This window comes from Rhipicephalus microplus, chromosome 2 (assembly GCF_043290135.1).
Source record: "Rhipicephalus microplus isolate Deutch F79 chromosome 2, USDA_Rmic, whole genome shotgun sequence".
In the NCBI taxonomy this organism is placed as follows: Eukaryota; Metazoa; Arthropoda; class Arachnida; order Ixodida; family Ixodidae; genus Rhipicephalus; species Rhipicephalus microplus.
In genome coordinates this window covers 18,390,685-18,411,692 of record NC_134701.1, presented here as the reverse complement: position 1 = coordinate 18,411,692, position 21,008 = coordinate 18,390,685, and the positions used below count along the sequence as shown (strand labels likewise).

Sequence of the window (21,008 nt, the reverse complement as noted above, 5' to 3'; positions counted from 1 at the left end):
TACAATTGATATAGTTATACTTGCCACTACCACCATATGGATGCTCTTTGCAGTTTACCCCCCTCCGAATACGGCCACCGTGGCCGAAAGTCGAACCTGCGTCCTTCAGCATAGTCACACGACACCCAATAAGGCTATGCTACCACGGCAGGTGAAAGCACAATGGGAAACAGGGTGCAAAGTTTCACCGAGCGTTTATTCACCAGACTAGGTTACAACCATCAGAAACGTTTTAAACATCATCATAACTACACTTTTGCGAAAAGTAAACCAATGACTTCTGTCAGTTAAGCCAAATTCTCAATCGCATTCGTTTTGAATTGTCCATGGCAGCACTGAGGTGTAAGACGGAATTATGCACTCGTGCAGTATGCCTTTCTCGTCCATGATTCTCCTTTGTCGTGAGAAACTCAACACAAAATTCCCTTCTAGTAACAGCTGTGCACAGCAGGTACTAACACTCACTCACCTTTGTGAAAAGAGTATTCCAAATCCAGAGTAATAACCACCACAGCCACAGCGCTAACAACAAAATTGTGGCACGCACTTTGAATGCAAGTTGACACGCGAGGCGAATCACGAGAGACATCTGAAGAGTACTGAACGCTGGGCGAGTTGGTTGGGGCGAGTTTCTTGATTTGAAAATTAGGATTGGGCAGAAGCACACGTGCTGGCGGTATTCGCCGAGGTCGATTAAGCCCATTCTTGATTTTCATTCCTGTAACTCAAAGCTGGTCAAGAATGGTGTCGCCACTTCGTGTCTCGAATCTGCTTTGTGCAAATCGTGCCCGCATCAGATGTCGGAGGCTTTTCATGACCAGCTTACTAGGCTTAGGTTATCGAACTTCCCAGAAGGAAGGCTGGGTCTTCTAAGTGAAAGATTATTGAAGAAACTAAAACGGGAAGGTAATGACAGAGCGGGCATAGATAAACGTTTGCCTTACACGTGCATTCCTTATCTTCATGCCTTCTCCCACCGCATGAAAAAGGTGGGACATAGATTCGGTGTTAATGTCGTTTTTTCGTCCAGGAATAAGTTGGGCCGAGTGTGCGCAATGGTGGATAGGAAAGCTGAAGGAAAAGAAAAAAAGTGGTATGTTTGTGTGGTCAAACACCGGGAAACGTTTGTAGAGTGTGGAATTGGTGCGGTGTATCTTATCCCCTTATCATGTGGTAGGTGCTATATTGGGCAAACTGGAAGATGTTTGAACAACCGACTAATGGATCACAGGGCATCGCTGAAGGCCCACCCTTCGTCGAATCTGTGCCTACATTGCAGGGATTGCAAGTGTTCCCCTTTATTTCACGAAACAAGGGTGTTGTCACGGCACAGGGATAGGACAGCGAGAGAAGTTGCGGAGGCTTTTTATATACACAAGTATGGCGACACGTGTGTTGCGAGGCCTTCGGTGACTTTGCACCAACTAGAGATTGATTATCTCACTGCCAACTTCTAATCTTTCACGTCATAGTTTTTCTTTAGGTATATAAGTGTTTTCTTTCAATAAACTGTCAGTTGCTAGTCTGCGCTTGTGTGTGTGCCTTCTCTGTTTCTTGTCGATTTTTCGTGCAGTTTTGTAGTGAGACATCTGAAGCAGAAAAGTATGTAGGCCCAACATGCTATAAAGTTATAGTAAATTTGCGCACTGCAACGATAGTTCCTTCAATCAAATAATAGAGCTGCCGTGACGCCAACAGCCACTGCCATAGCTCACGAAAAAATACCATCGGATGCGAGGTAATTGCACATTTCTCTCGCAAGACCCGCGTTGTAACGTACGTATACACTGCTAGGACGGTCATTACCGCATCAAAAACATTGTCATTGAATGGCTAGCGGTGTACTGTATCCATGGCTAATGATACCACTTGTGGTAAGCACGTAAAATAATATAAGTAAACGTGAACACGAAACAACCAAACGAGGTCGACGTGACCACAGAGCACCTACCACGATGGAGACTAAGTCTGGTCTGCATGCTGCGCCCTCTCCGAGCAACAAGAAGAAGAATAAAAAAAAGACGTGACCTCCGAAATAGCTAGCGCGCGGCAAGCGTTAGCATTATTGGAGGCTTCAAGAAAAAAAATAACTGAGGCAGTGGTCGAGAGATGGCGTAGCGTTCGAAATGCCGTGGACATTCTATGCATGGCTTGAGGGTAATCGCTTTCGTGTAAACCAGATAAGCTCTAGTAATTATTCCGTTCATTATTCTGCAACCATTGATAAAACTTCCGTTCGTCTAAGCATCAGATGCAATATATTTACGTGTGTGCATGTTGTGGTATTGCCACAAAACGTAAAGAAAGTGTAAGAAAACCTACTTGTACCTTGTGACACTTTGGTGAGCCGAAATTCATCGCTCTAATAAGCTTGTGCGCTTTCGTCGTAGGGTGTGAGTAAGTACGTCGAAGTGAGTGCCGCTGTTGTGAATGGTTGATTGTGCTCTTGTTCATTGAGTTCACCTTATGTGCGTACTATGTGTAATATGTGTTCTTGTGTGCATGTGTAGCTATATGCATTGCATCAGCACATATTCGGCGTCCGGCGCCAGTGAGTAATCCTGAATGAGCTGAGGCGTGTGTTGGTGGACATGATAACGTACGTCGCTGCAGGCGACCTTTCTTTAGTATCGTTTAGTTTCTCCAGATAGCGCCAGCTACCACCTACTTCACAGCTATGACGCTCTCACGCCTCCAGCTACTTATATAACGTTGAACATCTATCTATCATAGCTGTACTAATGAGTCGGAATGGTTTCGCTGCGACCGAGTCTACGGTTTGGAGGCACATCTCGTGACCTGCGGCCCCGTAAACGCATGAATAACGTCGCTATACACTTTGTGAATCGGCGAGAAATAAATACAGCAAGCCTAGCATTCACTCTTCAGATGGGACTCTGTAGTATCCGTGTCTTTCGGAGTGAACGTCGCCTCGCTGGCCGAACAAAACCTGCTTGCTCCGTCGTTCTCTTTCGCAATGTTTTCATCGCCACAGGTTCGTCTGCTTGTTTTTATAATCATTTAGTTTGAGGTCAAGCTCAGTGGGACCGTTTTATGTAAGTTTCAGTGCCGTGTTTTCCTTATCAGTCGAGAATCGTTGCATTTGCTAAGCCTACTAGCTTCGCTAACCTGAAGCAGCCATGTTGATTTTCATAGGGAGAAACATGCTTCTCCATGGCAAAGAAGCAATGTTTCTCTATTTAATGACGAACATTGGGGACATTGCCGTTCCTCTCTAAATGGAGAGAATGTCATTCCATTTTTTTAAGAGTGTACTCCTTTATATTATAGAGAGAATTGCTTCCTTATGTCTTGAATGGGTCATTCAAGGTTGGTTGTTTCGTGTAACAGCATGACAGGAGCCCGATTCATACTGCTCGCAGCGTGAAATCTTTGCTTGGGGTCCTTGCTGTTTGCACATTGGAATGGCCACCTGTAGAAGCGGACCTGAACCCCATTGAAAACGTCTGGGGTCTCGTGAAACGCCGACTTGCGGTGCAGAATCTTGTAAGTTCAACGAAGGAGGTCCTATTCGTGGCCATACAGGAGGAGTGGGAAGCACTTCGTTCACGTTCCGAGATCATGGCCGTGCTTTACAATTCGATGCCATCTCGTGTGGCAAAGTGATTGCCGCTGATGGGCGTTTGATTAAATACTGAAAGTAGTGATTTTTTCTTGATAGCACTTAAAGCTATTGTTCTCTTTTTTTTCTGGCTTATAAAAATAAACTGTTTATTTATCGCGTTTTCATTCTGGACGCGTGATATTCAGTGGTTTACTGCATACCACTGCACGCACGATATTCGCACCAAGAAATGAAGCTGGCATAGCGTCTCCGAGACAGAACACAAAAATCTATCACTGCAAGATGAGCATATCACGCAACTCCGTTTGAGAAAAGCTGAGAAACTGCATGTTCTCCGCGCTGCATCAAGGAAGAAAGCGTATTGCCTGGGGCGCTCGAGCCATGCTATTACATTAGAGGCATTTTCGCCGCTATATTATCGCTTGGGAGTACTGGTGCTTGCACGGCGACTGCAGAAGTGGCACCTTGCGCCATCAGCATCGTTTCGAGATGCGCGCCGTTGAAACTAGCGAAAGGGCAGGCTGCCGGGTGATATGGGACGAGCGTGCGCAGTACGTGCTCCCGGACAGAGCCATGCAGCCGCCAGAAGGCGCAGCTACGCGCCTTGGCACGCGCTCCCGTGATCTCTAAAATTATGCACTCGACTGTACGTCTGCGGAATCGAGCAGCAGTCACATAAGCGGATGATGGACAGGGCGGTAAAATCGGTTCGCTAATTGTCGACATGGCTAAGGAATCGGCTATTTCATTTAGATATAAGCCTCCAGGCACCCAAACTAATCAGACTTTTCTCAAATGCGCAGGCATTAGTGCACGGAACGCCTTTGTTACTAGATTATCAGCACCAACAGAAAGTACCGCACAGAGAGATAGGGAATTTGTTATTATGGCAGCTGATGTATTTGCTGTATCTAACTTGCGTAAGTTGAGCACTACTGCCAGAAATTCAACCACAAAAACGGTATGAAATCGGGTAGTCGAAGGAAATAAATCCAATCTAAAATCAGGCTGAAAATACCAACCCCCGACTTTTCTTCACATTGCAATGCGCTTGTAGCAATAATTAAAGTTCGTTGCAATACTGCGCAGGTGATGTTGCAGTAAACCATCTAAAATATCATAGGGAAGTAATTTCGCATTATTAGAAAAAATGTCGTCAAATCGAGTATCCACAGGGCATGAATTATTACGATTCAGCATACCGCGCTCATGATGCGCTCGCGACCGTTTCGCTAGCTCCACATATACCAAATATGGTATCACGTGACGTCAATAGACGACGCAGGTAAATGATAGGTCAAAACATGATAATCATGATATGCATGTCATGTAAAACATGACTACATGCTACGCTCACAACCCGGTCGCGGCCCTTTCGCTAGCTCCACAACACCAAATTTAGTGCGAGGTGACGTGAGTAAACGACGAAGGTAAATGACACGTTCAAATATGATAACCTTGACATGGAAGTCATGTACGGCCCAATTTTTTTCCGCCTCGTGACGTTGTGCTGATTTTCCTCATTCCTCAAACCTTCCTCATTCGTGCATCGCATATCATCGATTCTCACTGCACGTGGGATCTGCCAATTTCTTTTAAGCACTCGTGAGGTATAACTTCTCCAGGCCCACTTGCTGGTACCTACTACGGCAATGATATTGATATATTCCGGGTAATGTGCCGGCATTCACTGTGACCAGCATTCACTTCGTGACACGCATCTCTTCGTGGACTGGCATTCACTTCATCATTCTTCTGAGTAGCGTGGCATCCACTAAACCCTTGCAAGAAATATTGTGCCAATTGTACGTGCAGTTGGCGGCGACGATGAGGAATTGCGCCTGAAGTGCGTATGCGCCACAGTTAGTAGGAGACCCTGAAAAAGCTTTCGTAGTAGGTGGGAGCATTGACAACCCACTCGTTACACTATTCGCATTTTGTGACGCCTCAGTGTTCTATTTTTTCTGTTCTAAAACGCTTTATTACTCATATTAACGCTATTCCTTACCCTAAGTCAAGCCTGCATAAGACAAGCTTGCGAACAAGGCCCGAGCACCGGCGTGGTTCAGCAGTAGAATGATGGGATGGCACCCGGGTTCAAGCCCCACTCTGTCGTGAGTATTTTTTTTCCTTATTTGGCGGTAGTGGTTACAAACACCGGTGGCGGTGGCGGCGGACAACTACAACGCTGCGCGAGACCCTAGTTGTGATGTCACAACATCTTTCGCTGTGAAGACAAAGAAACATAGTGCTCGCCTGATTCCATAAAGTTTAATAAAAGCACACTCGAGCGAAATTATGACAGCCGCTACAGATGATGCTTCAGCTAGCACGGGTGTGATGGGTAGTACGTCGATTAGCCTAAGATTCGTTCTTTCGGCTCTGTGAGGCTGCGTGTGGATTGCAGTCGCCTTGTCGCAAGACAAACTTCAGAATGCGATCACTGTCCCGCTTCCCCACCTCAAGCCTCTTAGATTGACAAAGCCAAATCTACTTACGGGGTTCACAATATGTCATTCTTTCATTAAAATAACAAAAAAAACGATAAACAGGAGCGTGTTGGAAACCGCAAACGCCTGAACGAGACAAATTCGCTCACAGCGCATAGTAATCTGAGCACCACTATATTTCTTCCAGTAAATATTGTACGAAACTCCATGCCTTGCGCCTTAGCTACACTGGCCCCTGTAGAAGCACGTGAAAGCTTACCCTTTAGCTAGACCTTTCATGTGCAGACGTCCTATTGTAGTGGCTCCTGCCACCGTGTAATAATCCTGGCCCTAGCACAGCTTTTATGGTGCATATATGAAGCACAGCATATAAGGCTCTCACATATAACATGTAATCCTAGCTGAATCCGAAGGCATCACTCAAAATGAGCTGTCACACATAACAGAACATTCACAAAGTCATGCCATAGTGCAAAATGAAATGAAGCTTTATTTTATTAGAAACAGAACACATACAGGCTTCAGAGACAAATTGTACCTTAATCAAAAGCTTTTTTCAATTGTGCAGAGCAGAGTGCCATTTGCTACAAAAGAAGACCGAAAATCAGACGCGAATGGTACGGCATGAAGCTCTAACGACCGATGCATGCATATCGAAGTACCACAGAAGAGCCTTTATTTGCACATAAAAATGAAGAACTAATTTTAACACGCTTCAATGCAGCACAAAAGCACAATGCAGTGAAGCATGCAAACAGCAGGAAGAGTAGTGCAATGCAGCATGCCTTATTTCTCCAATATACTGAAATAATATATCAATACACACTAAAATTGCCTCATTGATACGCCACAGTTTGCATGTGTTGTCGCATGCCTTATGCATATTATGCAAGGCTAGTGGTATTCTAATGAATGTAATGACAAAACAGTCTTGAAATGGCATTTTCAATTCACAATAGCCCTTGTGTGTTCAGACATTCAGAATACTGGAGAAACAATAATACAGGAGTGAAAACAATAGGCAAAATTACAATAGCTTAACAGTGTCACTAGATACTAACCATGCAGAATAATTGATTTAAAGATGTAAAATATCAAGGGCATCACATAATATGTCCCCCTGAAACAATGCAACATCAAGGAACTATAATGGACACACAAAAGCAAGGTGAAAGATTAACCACCTACAGCTAGCAGAGGTGAAGCAGCCAAGCTATCATCTGAAGAAATATTTTGGAGCATCATATCTTGCTTTTCCAGGGAGAAAATGTAAACTTGGAGCAGGTTTCAGGAAAAACAAACGCAGCAGTTCTGAGCCTGAAATTCCAAATTTACAGCATTGATTGATATGTGCAGTTTAGCATCCCAAAACCACCATATGATTATGAGAAACGTCGTAGTGGAGGGCTCCGGAAATTTTGACCACCTGGGGTTCTTTAACGTGCACCCAAATCTGAGCACACGGGCCTACAGCGTTTCTGCCTCCATCGGAAGTGCAGCCACCGCAGCCGTGATTCAATCCCGCGGCCTGGGGGTCAGCAGCCGAGTACCATAGCCCCTAGACCACCGCGGTGGGGCTCCAAATTTACAGTAGTACAACAAATTAGACTGAATCACAAAAAAAGAAAAATATATGTAGAAATCATTTGATATCCGCCAATTCATTCAAAATATACGAAAGCGCAGCTACTCCAATAAAAGCACTCTTGAACTGTCTCACAGTGCAAACAATGCTAGCCTCCCTATTTACGAACACTCCTCGACTCGAATCTCGTCCTTCACTTGAACTAGCTGAGCACAGCACCACCGCTTGTCTAAAAATGACGCTGCGTTTCTCGAGAATCGCTGCAGATTATCCCTGATATTGGGTGACTTGCTCTGCCTAGAGACTGCGCTGGAATCAATTTTCTCAAGTCAAGGTGAAGCATTTAGTGAAGGGACGTTCTAAAATACGGGGGTAGAACTCACAGTAGTATTTGCGAGCTTGTCGAACTATTTGACAGGCGACCCAGAAATTTCAGATCTTCGTAAAGGAGGAGCTCAAGGGGGTGGCCAAAAGAAAAAAAGTGGCATACAATTTTCTTTATCGTCGCTTAAGGCTGCAAAAACCTCATAAATCAATCTGAAAGACGGCAAGCACTCATACTAGTACTCGTTATTGAATGGCATCTGCATGGCAGAGTAATATAAGGAAAAAATGTTTTGTGTCCTGTGACAGCGAGTATTAGTAGCCACTTCCAAATCATAAAGCACTTTTCCGCAGAGCGAAAGCACACTCTGGCAAAAGCGACTTAAAAAGCGTTATGGACGACATAGAGAGGGGGGGGGGAGAACTTTCTTTCAAATCATTCTACTCTTTTCTTTTGCTGTGAGGTTAGAATATAGTCATATAAAAGTTATAATTACGGTTGGCGCATCTGTATTAGATTGGATGATTATGACCCCGCCTCGATGGTTTAGTCGCCAAGGTACTCAGCTGCATTTTTCATGCAGGCGAAAATGCTGTAGACCCATTTGCTTAGATTTGTGTGCACAAGAACCCCAGGCGGTCGAAATTTCTGGAGCCCTCCCCCTAAGGCGTCTCATAATCAAATGGTGGCTTTAGGACATTAAACTGCACACATCAATCAATTGGATGGTGATGCAGAAACTTACATTGAATAATGGATTTTATGTTTCTTGATAAAAACAACAATACTGAGAAATAATTGAGGCTGGTTAGGCATTTCATCATGGTTTTATGCAAAATTAGGAAATTGTATCCAATTGACACAATTGGCGTGGCTGCTGTTCTCTTGAACATGCAAATATGAATATGAAAATAGCATGTAATATTGTGCTACAGACATTAAACATGTGCTGTAAATAGACATGAATGCCTGAATTGAATAGTCAATTTCGCGATGAAACAACGACCGCACAAAGAAAACACAAGGACAGGACGGGTGCTCACTAGCAGCTGTTTGTACCATATATTCATAATATAGCATATATTCATACACAACCTTAAAAAGGTGGCGAGTTGGCATGAAGTACTGATGGAGTGCGTGCCCCTAACAAACTAGCAAAGTTGCGCCGATGCATCGCTGGAAATCATGCTGAGAAGCTGAAAGGCTGTAAAAAGAAGCATGCGTGGCCATTCACGAAGTCTGCCACTGAAGTGGTTTACAAAATACCCCTATCGTGCAGAAAGAGACATGTTAGCCAGACGACGAGGTGCTGCGTCAATGATCGAGCGAGGGAACACGCCCTTACAACAAAGAATAACGACGGTGCCTGTTCAAGAGTGCATGTCACTTCATGTGGATTCACACCCAGAGCAATTTTGAAGGGCGTTCACAAAAGAAATAGGGTATCAATTGCGTTAGCAAAACTTCACTCATCATGTATGAGCTGGAAGCACGGTATCTAGCGATCATGTGTCCTATAGCGTGATTAGGTAAGGGACGGCCCGAGTAGGTTGCACATGCGTTGAAGAAAAGTGGGTTTATAACAGCCTGTTTCCTCAACAAATAAACAAATGCAAATGAGTGCCCATCTCGTTTGTGTTTTCTTTGTTTGTGTGGTTGTCATTTTAGTGCAAAATTGACTAATATTTAATGCAAACATGCACCAACTATCCCAACAGCGAGTTCTACTAGATATGAATGCCGCTGCTACACATGTAAACAACAATAGAACGTGCAGCTGCCTTAGAACTGTGAAAAAAGCAGCGTTATACAGTGCCTCAGAAAAGGCACTTTCAATATAGTTTTTGGTAAATAAAGGGTTGATAAGCATAGGACCTTTTTTCTGTGTTCATGACGTGCTGTTAGGGTGATTTCATGCCAAACGCCCAGCCATTTTGGCGACCATCTCAAATGCATTCGAAAAATATTGTGCTCATTATATGTATTGAAAGCAGTGAAACGGTAGGATATTTCGGAGAGAAAAAATGTTTGGTCACGTGGTTGCCTTCGGAACTTTCCGGAATGTCGTTTGGGTGGTGTTTGTGAAAAAAATTATTTTAAAAGTACGTTCTATACCAAACGTGGCCTATATGTTGAGTAAAGGTTCTTGTGTAAGGTGTTTGAAGCTCAGTAATATTATTGCAATAATACTGGCACACATGCTTCTAAGAATTTATTCAAAATGTGTTATGTTTGCAATTTTTTATTGCAATACTGCAGTTCGTATGAATATCTGAGTACTGAATACTTACTCCACGCAAGGTATATTTTGAGAAAAAAAATATTGGAGACCTCTCAAGCTGGTAAACTTTATAAGAAAAAATCATCAATTCTACAAAATCGTAAATTTTTGTCCATATTGAGATGCGATTTACGTCATGTGGTGGCTCAACTAAAAATTACCTTTACACATAAATTGAAAGCAAATAAACAGTTCTTTTCATATACCATCATTACATTTTTTTTTGTTTTAAGGAAGAAAATATTTTTCTAGCATTCCCATTGGCGCCTATCTTCCCATTTGGTCATACGACAGCTGCCGCTTTGAAACTCTCTATTTTCATCAATGGGAAAGTTTAAAACTTATTTCCTTCCTTAAAACAAAAATATGTAATGATAACAATAGGCATATGAAAATACATTTTTTTTCCTTTCGATTTAGGTTTGAAGGTCACATTTATTTGGACCACTCGACAGTGCAAATCGCGTCTCAATATAGACGAAAATGACAATTCTGCGAAATTTGTAATTTTTTCTTGTAATGTTTAGCAGCTTAAAAGGTCTCAAATATTATTTCCTCAAAATATATCTTTTGTGTAGTTAGTATTCATTACTTAGACATTCATAGCAAGTGCAGTATTACAATAAAAAAATGCAAATATAACACATTTTGGCTAAGTTCTTGAAGGCGTAGTAGACGAAGAAAGTGCTTAACAGCGCAAACGACAAGAAGGAAAAGAAGAAACAAGAACAGAGCCCTGAACAAAGAACCAAAGTTTACTGCAAACCAACTGCAATATATAGAAAACAGAATCTGCGCATAACCACGCACCATAAGCAGAATTGGACATACATGCACCATAGGCCTACCTTATCAACAACCGGTCATACAAGTGGACCCCAGATAACTAACTTCACAGCACTTAAGAAAAATTGAGGGTACGCTAACACAGGAAGCACCAAGTTGTTGAATATAGAAGGCTTCACTAATCTCGTGATCACGCCGATTTTTATATCCCCCGTGATCAAACACTTGTCAAGAATTGGCTGACAACAAGACTTATTACAATGGTCTGCCAAGTGGCTGGGAAAGAAAGCTTTTAGAAAGTTAGTGTGCTCCCTCAACCGATCATTCATGCATCGCCCTGTTTGGCCAATGTCCACAAGTAAATAATATCATGTGGAAAATCGCTAAAACACATTCAACATGGCACATAGCGTGTTTTTTAGTGCCTGCTTCTTTCTTAGGTCCTTCACTGTTGTCCCTGCACCATAGGCCAGCGAGCTTGTCGCGTGCACGCAACTCTTACACAATTTTGTAGCGTTAGTTACACTGGCCTCGCTGAGCCAATTTCACGTGGCACTGGTCTGCGCATGCGCAATGATACTCCGCCGCCGGTGTGCGCGCAATCGGATGCGCTGTGCAGGCGATCAGTGGTGTCACGCACCGGAACCGGCACCTTTTCCAGCGACCTTCTTCAGCCTAAGGGAAACTTCGTGTACGTAGGGAATAACAGCCTTGCTAGAATGAGGCTTGTTGAATTAGCTGTTGCTTTGTGTCTTATCAGGCAATCTTAGTGACGTTGGGAGAGCCTCGGCAATAGAAGTTAGCAGGGGATTAGAAAAGCCTGCTTGTTGAAGGCGGTGAACTTAGAGCGAGAAACTGCACTCTATCTGGCGGTGACAAGAGCCAGTTAGAATTGCCTTTAGGCAGGAAAAAGTGATGCTTCACTTGACTAGCTTAGAATGAGTGGACGTAAAAAGAAGAAGGTTTTTCCTTGAGCAAGGTTCGTACCGCCAATATACATGGTGAACCAAAAAAAAGCATTTTCAAGTCTAGACATCGTAACTTGTCGTCATGAATTAAACTCCGACTTTAATTTCAGTTGCTTCATTTCACGCCGAAAAACGTTAAATATCTCACCGGCACAGATGTGTGCATTGGCTCACGTTTAGCACCGGTTCTTCGTGACCTTTTACTCGCGCGGTATGAAAGAAGTCTCATGGCTAACTTTGATCACACGAGTACAGTTAAAGTATTCGGCTACGTTGACGACTTTTTAGTGTTTTATCGCATCGATCAATCTGACCCTCGGCGAACCACCGATGAGATATTTGACGTTTTTGGGCGTGAAATGAAAAAACTAGAAATAACGTCGGAGTTTATTTCTGACGACAACCTACGATGTCTAGAATTAGAAATGCTTTTTTTGTTGATCATGTATATTGGCGTTACGAACCATGCTCAAGAAAGAACCTGCTTTTTACGTCTGCCCATTCTAAGCTAGTCAAGTGAAGCATCACTTTTTCCTGCCTAAAGGCAATTCTAACTGGCTCTTGTCACCGCCAGATAGAGTGCAGTTTCTCGCTCCAAATTCACCACCTTCAACAAGCAGGCTTTTCTAATTCGAGCTAACTTCCATTGCCGAGACTCTCCTAATGTCACTAAAAGTGGCTGATAAGAGACAAAGCAACAGCTAACTCAACAAGCCTCATTCTAGCAAGGCTGTTATTCCCTACGTACACGAAGTTTCCCAAAGGCTAAAGAAGGTCACTGGCAAAATAGGTGTAAAAGTTGAGTTCTGCGCACGCGATAAACTCACTGGGCTATGTCGCAGGGTCAACAGCGAAGGATCTAAGAAAGAACCATGCACTAAGAAACACGCTACGTGCCATGTTGAATGTGTTTTAGCGATTCTCTACAAGATATTTTTTACTTTTGGGCACGGTTACATTGGCTAAACAGGGCAACGCATAAATGATCGGTTGAGGGAGCACGCTAACTCTCTAAAAGGTTCTCTTCCTAGCCACTTGGCAGACCATTGTAATAAGTCTTGTTGTCAGCCAATTCTTGAAAAGTGTTTGATTATGGGGGGATATAAAAATCGGCGTGATCACGAGATTAGTGAAGCCTTCCACATTCAACAACTTGTGCTTACTGTGTTAGCGTACCCTCAATTTTTCTTAACTGCTCTGAAGTTAGTTATCTGGGGTCCACTTATATGACCGGTTGTTGATAAGGTAGGCTGTATGGTGCATGTATGTGCGATTCTGCTTATGGTGCGTCGTTATGCGAAGATTATGTTTTCTAACTATTGCAGTTGGTTTGCAATAAACTTTGGTTGTTTGTTCCGGGCTCAGCTCGTCTCTTCTTACCGTTCTTGTCGTTTGCGCTGTTAAGCACTTTCTTTGTCTACCATACAGCACCATCCAGCCGTATCGAGCACTTTGTTAGTCTTGGAGGCGTATGTGTCAGTCAAATTGCACTAATATTACTGCGCTTCAAACACTTTACACATGAACTTGTACTTAACATGTAAACTAATTTTGGTATTGAAGCAAGGAGCAGTACTTTTAAAATAAAATTTGCACAAACAAGATTAAAACGACGTTCCAGTAAGTTCATAAGGGAACTACATGACAAAAAATTTTTTCTTTCAGAAATACTTTACTGTTTCACTGTTTTCAATGCAGTAAATCATCACAATTTTTTCGAATACATTTCAGATCGTCGCTATATTAGCTGGGATGTTTGGCGTAGAATGACCCATTAGTGAATCAAACTTTTAAGCTGGAGACATCTAGGCCATCTGCAGTTTATCATACAACTCTAACATTATGCATTGTACACAGTTTTCTAGACGCACTGCTGTTAATCTGATGGCAAACTGATACTCATATTGGAAAAATAAATAGGTATATAGGACACATAGCTTGAGATGAAGCCTTCCCATCAGTGGAATGTTCCTAAAATGTACAAGATAAGTGGTGCACCCTATGAGTAGCATCCACCACTGATGCAACCCTTTGAGTGAGGTCGTGAGTCCGAAACAGCTGCTTTCATGTTGTGATGAAGAGTGCACTGCATCGTCAGCACCCAGTCGATCGTAGAAGACGTAGTGTGCTTTCCTTTCAACATTCTGCATGTACGAGATGCACAACATTCAACTAAGCATTTAAAAAATACTGGGGACAATCAGAACCTCATTATGATGTGTCATATAATAAAAAGTTACAGCTTCCCCACTTTCAGCTTTAACACTATTCACTTTTACTTGTACAAGCATCTGTGCATATTGGTGTATGAATGCAAGTGCCATGTTTGATTCTACACCATGGTGGTGGTAAAAAAGTGCTTCTCTCTTGAATCATGCACCTACCAACAAGTTTGAAATATACTGGGATGCTCAAATTTCAGCGTTTTTACCAAGTTTTCTTGCTTAGCTAGAATACCCTAACCAATAGGCCACTACAATAGGTGACACAAAAAATTATATGACCCCTTCAGACAGAAAAGTAGCAATATTTATCATTTACTTTGAAGGATCGTTTTGTAGACATGTACACATCACAGATGTACAATCTACTGTGTGAAACTAGTGTAAAACATCGAGCAAGCCCCAATCTGAAAGGATCAACTGCACTTATTACATGACAACTGCTGCTGGAAACAAAGCACTGTGTATTTGTGGAAGCTCACATCTAAATTTCTTCTCCAGTTACATAAATTTGGGGTACTGGATAATTTTATAATATGTCTTTCACAGGTTGCTTATTGGTCAACAAAGTGATTATTTTAGGCCTTGAGTAAAACTGACTACTCTCAAAAATCAATAAGACGTGCTAATTTTATTCTTCGAGTGCATGCGTAAGTAGCTCATTCGCAGTTGAATTTGCAGAAAATGCGCGACGTATTGGAAAAGTAGCTAACAGGAATATATGCATGGAGGGCTTATTAGTTGGATCAGTGTGTTTGCATTCGTAAGGATGAAACCTGCACAGCCAAAATGCATGAAACAGACAAGAACTGTTAGGTCTGCCTGCTTTCATTTACAGCCACCTGTGTCGCCATCCTCATTTTGTTTTTCGCGAGCGTGTTCTTTAGTGGCTAACTATGCCTACACCATTATCATCTGTGCTGTATCAGCTTAACTGAAAGTTTTGTGTGGGTGTTTGTTTGTACACTTTGGCTTAGCGTTCATATGTAACCACAGCGCCGAAACCCTACACAAAAATATACAGAAATATTCTATTCTACAATATTCTATGTGCCGCACTACAACGGTGCAAAAATGAAAAAAGATGTGTGCAATTGAGTGTGGCTGTTCAATTCCTTATTAAAACACATCAATATTTCTATATCCTGATTATCTACGATATACTAGAATAAATATAAACAAACCTAACAAGGCATAAAAAGCGCAAATCGCTGACCAAACAAGGTACATCTAAAGTATTTGGTTAGCTGCACGATTTTTAACAAAACACATGTCACGCCGCTGCAAAGCGCAAGCATGAAAGGGGTACTGATACAAATTTTAAGTATTTTTGAATTGTTGCTTTAAATGGCGTATTTACTCGCATTAAAAACGCACCCCTATTTTCAGTCACTGAAATCTGGATTTTTTTTTCTCCCGCGTAATAAACGCGCCTCATTTGTTCACTGCAGTCCCGCTAACTGACAACTGGCGCCTCCTTTACCGTTGATCTGCTTAGTTATTTTATTATGATTATTATTATGTCATTTCTTTCGCCCACCTCGGCTCGCTCACACTCCCCCCCCCCTTTTTTTTTTTCTCACCCGCTGCCGCATGCCGTAACGTCTATCTGTGCGCGGCACATCCCCCCCCCCCCCCCCCCCCGTTTTCTTTAACCATGCGCCACAGCGATGTTCACGAACACTGCGACTGTTGAGACATCGCAGCTGATAAGCACGCAGCGAGCGAAGGTCACGAGGCTACCGGCGCCAAGAGACGGTCGCTTACTGCAATTACGAGTATCACGGGCAAGTCGGGCGTTGGCAGGCAGGCACGCAATTCTGCACTTCGTTGTTCACATGCACGAAAGCTTACCTTTTCAGCAATAGCATTAAATCCAAAAGCGTTCTCCGTGTAGCTCCCAGCGTACACTCCGTTGATTGCTTGATCGGAAACACTCTGCTTGCGGCGTGCACAAGCTTCAACGAAAGCCGTTGACAGAGGACACACACTCCGCCGCACCGAAGTTGTTCTGTACTTGCCGACGCGCCACAGATTGCAGTGACTCGTACTGTATCTACTGTAAGCGCGAGTTGAACCGTGCAAGCCGTATAAGTACACATCCTGGACAAAGAAAGTGAATAGTAAAATAATAAACCACCATCAGCCTGTAGAAAACACGCATACGACATGTCACCACCCAATTCAAAGTCTGCCTGTTGACGATGGCGATGCGCAGTTGCCCCGAGACTTCGAAACCGAAACCAAAATTCATAGCAGCACCGTTTTATGATATAATTTCCAAGCTACGTCAAGCCTCCAAGATATAGTGTAAATTTTATGCTTGACAACATATTTATTTGCTAGCAGAGCTTCAATGTCGTTTTTTTTTTTTTGCCATTGACGTGTGCAGGCGGCAAATGCGTAGCCTTCGCAATGCACATTTTTCTTTTCCCGAGTGAGGCGTGATTGTGGCGTTGTTTCGACATTTTGGAGTCAAAATTTTTTACTTGTGCAAAATAGATATAAATAAAAAGTTAGGGAAGGGCAGCGGGGAGGTTGTTTCATATTTGACACATCTCCACCCCTTTCTTATGTTCGTTTGAGGAGCTTTTTCTATTCAAAATGGGGCAAATCTAGAACCTAAAGAAGCTCAACTAAGCCGCCTTGGCATATACATGCTATCAACGTTTTTCTAGAACAGTGATAAGTATAAATAATGTTTTAATATTACTGTTTTAGAGGAAAGGTGAACGTATGTATGAGCCAATTGAGTGTCATTTGAGCTACTTTCGGGTCATGATTTGGCCCATTTCACACCAAAAAAATGAAAGCTCCCGATTTGGTTTGTCAAGTATCCAACCACAGGCAAAAATGTACATGCAAATGGGTCAGGCCCCCTTTTTCTTTCTCTTTCTATCCCCCTGGATGTATAAATCCTAGAAACACCCCCGCTGTGCTATTAGCTTCTTTTAAATAACGCTCTGCCATTCAGTAAGAGCCTGTGGACTATGCTTTTTTTCACCGACAAAGTATGAATGACGCTTGTTTTTATTTCAAGTCTTAAACTCTGTGTGAGCATAGCAATGTGCCATTATCAGTGCATTGTAACGCCACAGTAACAATTACTATCAATTACAATGCTGCAACTAGTCAACTATTTTCCATTCTTGTGGCACGGGTACATTGCGCTAGTGTTGTCTACGATCGTTCGCGTGTATATTAAGTGACGCGCAAGCGTTCATATCAAGGATATAAAAAAGAACAGTAAGTGCCCAGAGTGGTGCATACCATTGTACGAGTTCACCTGTGCTTAGCGGATATGCGCTGAGCTTGTCCTGCGGCGCGGCATGCGTGCACAGCAGCTGCATTAGAGTAAGCTTAGCCTGTTATTTGTAAACATGCCTAGTTCCACGGCAATGCGAGTGCTGCAAACAATCAATTTGAACTCATCCATGTTCATAGATCTAAATATACCTCACCGAATAAATCAGGGACTTGTGTATTGATGCGAAATACTTCAGTGTGAGGAAATATGTGGATTCCCGTTAAAAAAAATGCTCCGTATCTGCATGTTTCTGCAAATGTCGTTGAAAGACAATAGTCTTGCGTGTGGAGAGAGTGAACAGGAAATTTATTTGGTGTTCTGCGCAAGAAAATCGGTGAGTGGTATTCTGAAGGCACTGCGTTTGAGTGCCTCGAGCGTGCAGCGGAGGCAAACTAGCGCATCAAGTCACGTCACACATGAGACATGAGCGTCATCTGGTAGTTTTCTGAAAAAAACAACAACAAAGCGCATGGCTCTGAGATGGGTGTGCGCGCCCATCTCAGAGGTGATAAGGTGAAGAACGCAAGGCGACGGTAGGTGCCACCACCGTTTCGTCTTAGCAAAGCGTTGGAATTATTCCCCGTTCCATGCAATCATTGCATGGTCAGCGCAGCGTGATAAGCGCTACGGTCCTTAAAATTACTTATGTATGCTTTTTCTAGTAAAATACGCACATGCAGAATATATACGTGTTGTTATGGTGCCCCAGACATGCGCAATAATTGTTTTTCAATTGACGATTGCACAAGCATGAACGCTCAACCTTGAGCAACATATAGGTGGGCGCTGCGAATGGGGTCGGCCGTTTCAAGTACCAGAGGCCGTATAGAGTGGACAAACAGACAAACGTGCAGGCGGACAGACAGACAGACCAAAATGTTTGCGTTGAAAGTCCCCAAGAAAGACTATCGTTTTTAATAAACCAGAAGCTCTGATACGAAAAACTTAGTGTGATTTCAACTGAGAAAGCGCGCACGATTGCCTGTCGGAAACCGTGTGTAATCGTTTCATGTTATGTTTAAGCGCAACATAATCTCCTTTACCGATGTCTCTGTGAGAAGTAGGGAAGAATGGACATGAGCAGCAGCTAAATATCTTTATTAAGAATCCCAAAAACGTAACCCATGAAATAAGTTGTTAAACATGTGAGATATGCTCTGAATAATGTAAATAGGGGGTGGTATAATAAATATATTACATAGCACGATATATTTTGGCGAATGATACGGGAAATGAAAACAAAGGCCCAAACATCGATATTTTTACCAGAACATTGGCATGCGGTTTGATTGCATCCGTTGAGATGTGATATGTACTGATGCTCTAAACTATATGCATGTATGATAGGTGTAACATTCAAGGAAACACCCTTGAGTGTAATTTGCTAACATTCACCTATAGTACACCTAAGAATGATAAATGGGTGTACAAAAGGTGGAATTGCAGAAGTTACACCCGTGCAGATAAGTTTGGCAGAAATAATAGGTGTAAGATGGGTGATTTATTGAAAAAACCACCCTTAAGGGTGTGAAATGATTTGCAGTGTAACGACATCCATGTGACAACAAAAGCATTTCACTGGTCTTGCATTGCCCAACAATGCATTCGATTTAGAATACAGTTTTCACAAAGAACGTCACGAGGGTGCGGGCAGACAATCTGAATTGATTCCCATAGGACCCTCCTAAGAGCGCGTTCCTATATAGTTCTTGGCACACCGGAGCATAATCTATTACACGTGTGATTCGGATTGCAGGTGATACATGAGCGTCCCATAATTGGAAAAAAGGTAATAGGCCGTTTTCAAGAAACTTGTGATTTTAATACAGTCCGAGCAACAACAACGAAAAAACACTCTGAGCTACCTTGTTACCTGTTTCTTTCGTTCGTCCCGTGTGTATTGTGTAGATGTATCAATCTTATTTAAACGCAGTAGAGATTAACGTAAGTCCTCCACAATTTTGATACTAGTATGGAACAGCGATGCAAGCCATGCAACTACTGGGCTGAATTAAGCACTCGTACGCTTTTGCATTTTCTAGCATTAGCCAAGCACGTGTGTAGTCAATGTCAAAAGATGCAAATGAAGTAAGATGACTGTTCGCTTTCGCAGCAGAGTTTTGCATATTTCTGCTGCCAAACTAAGCATTCCTACCCCAATTGGGACACTGAGGACAAGTGAAGATTGGTGTGGGAAGGTCAGACGCCCGGGTTTGCTTTTTTCTCTGTTTCTTCATTTCTTCCTGTCTCTAATTCTTTCTCTTGTTCGTTCTTTATTTCTACTTTGTTTTCTCTTTTTCTTCCTTTTCCTCTTGCATTGTTTATCTATTCCTATCTCTCTTTTTTTTCCTGTCAATCTTGCTCCCGTTCTTTCATCCTGTATTTCTTTCATGTTTTCTTTTCTTTTCCCTTACCTCTTTCTTTCAGCGTTTCTTTTTTCTCTATTTCTCTCTATTTCTTTCTTTTCTCTTTTTTGTCTTTTTATCCTCCTCTTGTTTTCTCTAATTTTTTTAAGCTTTTATTTCTCCCTTTCTTTCTTACTCTATTTCTCTCTTTTTCTTTCCGCTCGTTCCTTTCTCTTGTGCTTTCCTCATCGTTTATTTTAATTTACGCTATCTTTCTATCTGTTATCAATTAAGAGAAACCGAAGCAATGAAGAAGCACTTGCTGATCTTCCGTGTGACTGTAGCCGTTTGAACGCTCCAGGACAAGAACTTACCGAAGCTTTAGATAGACTAGATGATCGTTCTTTGTCATAACAAAGCACTATGGGTCTTTGAGCCAATCCTCAGCCCAAAAGGCTTTGAATGCTTTATTACGTTTTCTTTTTTTTTGTGTGGACACCTGACCTTACAGAGAGAGTTTAGCGTCGTCAAGTTTTCTCCTCCTTTCGCTCTCTTTTGTCCTTTGTTTTTTTTTTTTGCAACATATCTTTTCTATAATCGTTTACGCCCGTACCCCTTTCCCGCGCACAGGGTAGCCAGCCGGTCCTACAACTGGCTAACCTCCATGTACTTTTGCTTACTTCTTTCCTCCTATGCGTGTACTCCTCACTTTCCTGGCACTTGTAGGATAAATTGCATGACAGGCCTATTTGCAAGAGTAGACTTGAGGCTACTGTAGTAATGAATGGAGATCAGAGCCTTAGGTAGCAAGACAACTACAGGTTTTCCCGTTCACTTTAATTCAAGTGCCAGCTTACATAATCTCCACGTCATTGATGTTCTCTGAGCACTATGCTCTTTAATCCATGTGCAAAAACATTTAATCCAAACGCCAACATATTTAATCCAAGCGTCAACCTAATCAGTCCACGTGCCAGTGAATTTATTCCAAGTGCCACCGTGTTTACTCCAACCGTCAATGATTTTAATTCAGGTGCCACTAAGCTTTATCCATGCACAAAAAGCACAATACGGGACGTGAAAATGGCAGAGACTTTGAAAGCAGTTCCGACAGCACAAACGACAGTAGTCGGAAGATAGCATAAATCATTAT

General features: G+C 42.5%; 1 protein-coding gene and 1 long non-coding RNA gene across 5 annotated transcripts in view; both read right to left on the bottom strand.

Moving 5' to 3' along the window:
- The window catches only part of LOC119169192 (FMRFamide receptor-like), a 1,338,388-nt gene that overhangs the window by 446,601 nt on the left and 870,779 nt on the right, over positions 1–21,008 (bottom strand). The gene's annotated exons all lie outside the window — the stretch shown is intronic.
- Positions 6,504–16,386, bottom strand: LOC142796172 (uncharacterized). Its single transcript, XR_012893594.1, has 2 exons — positions 16,058–16,386; positions 6,504–14,125 (listed from the first exon to the last, which is right to left on the bottom strand). It is a non-coding gene; the product is annotated as an uncharacterized LOC142796172 (long non-coding RNA).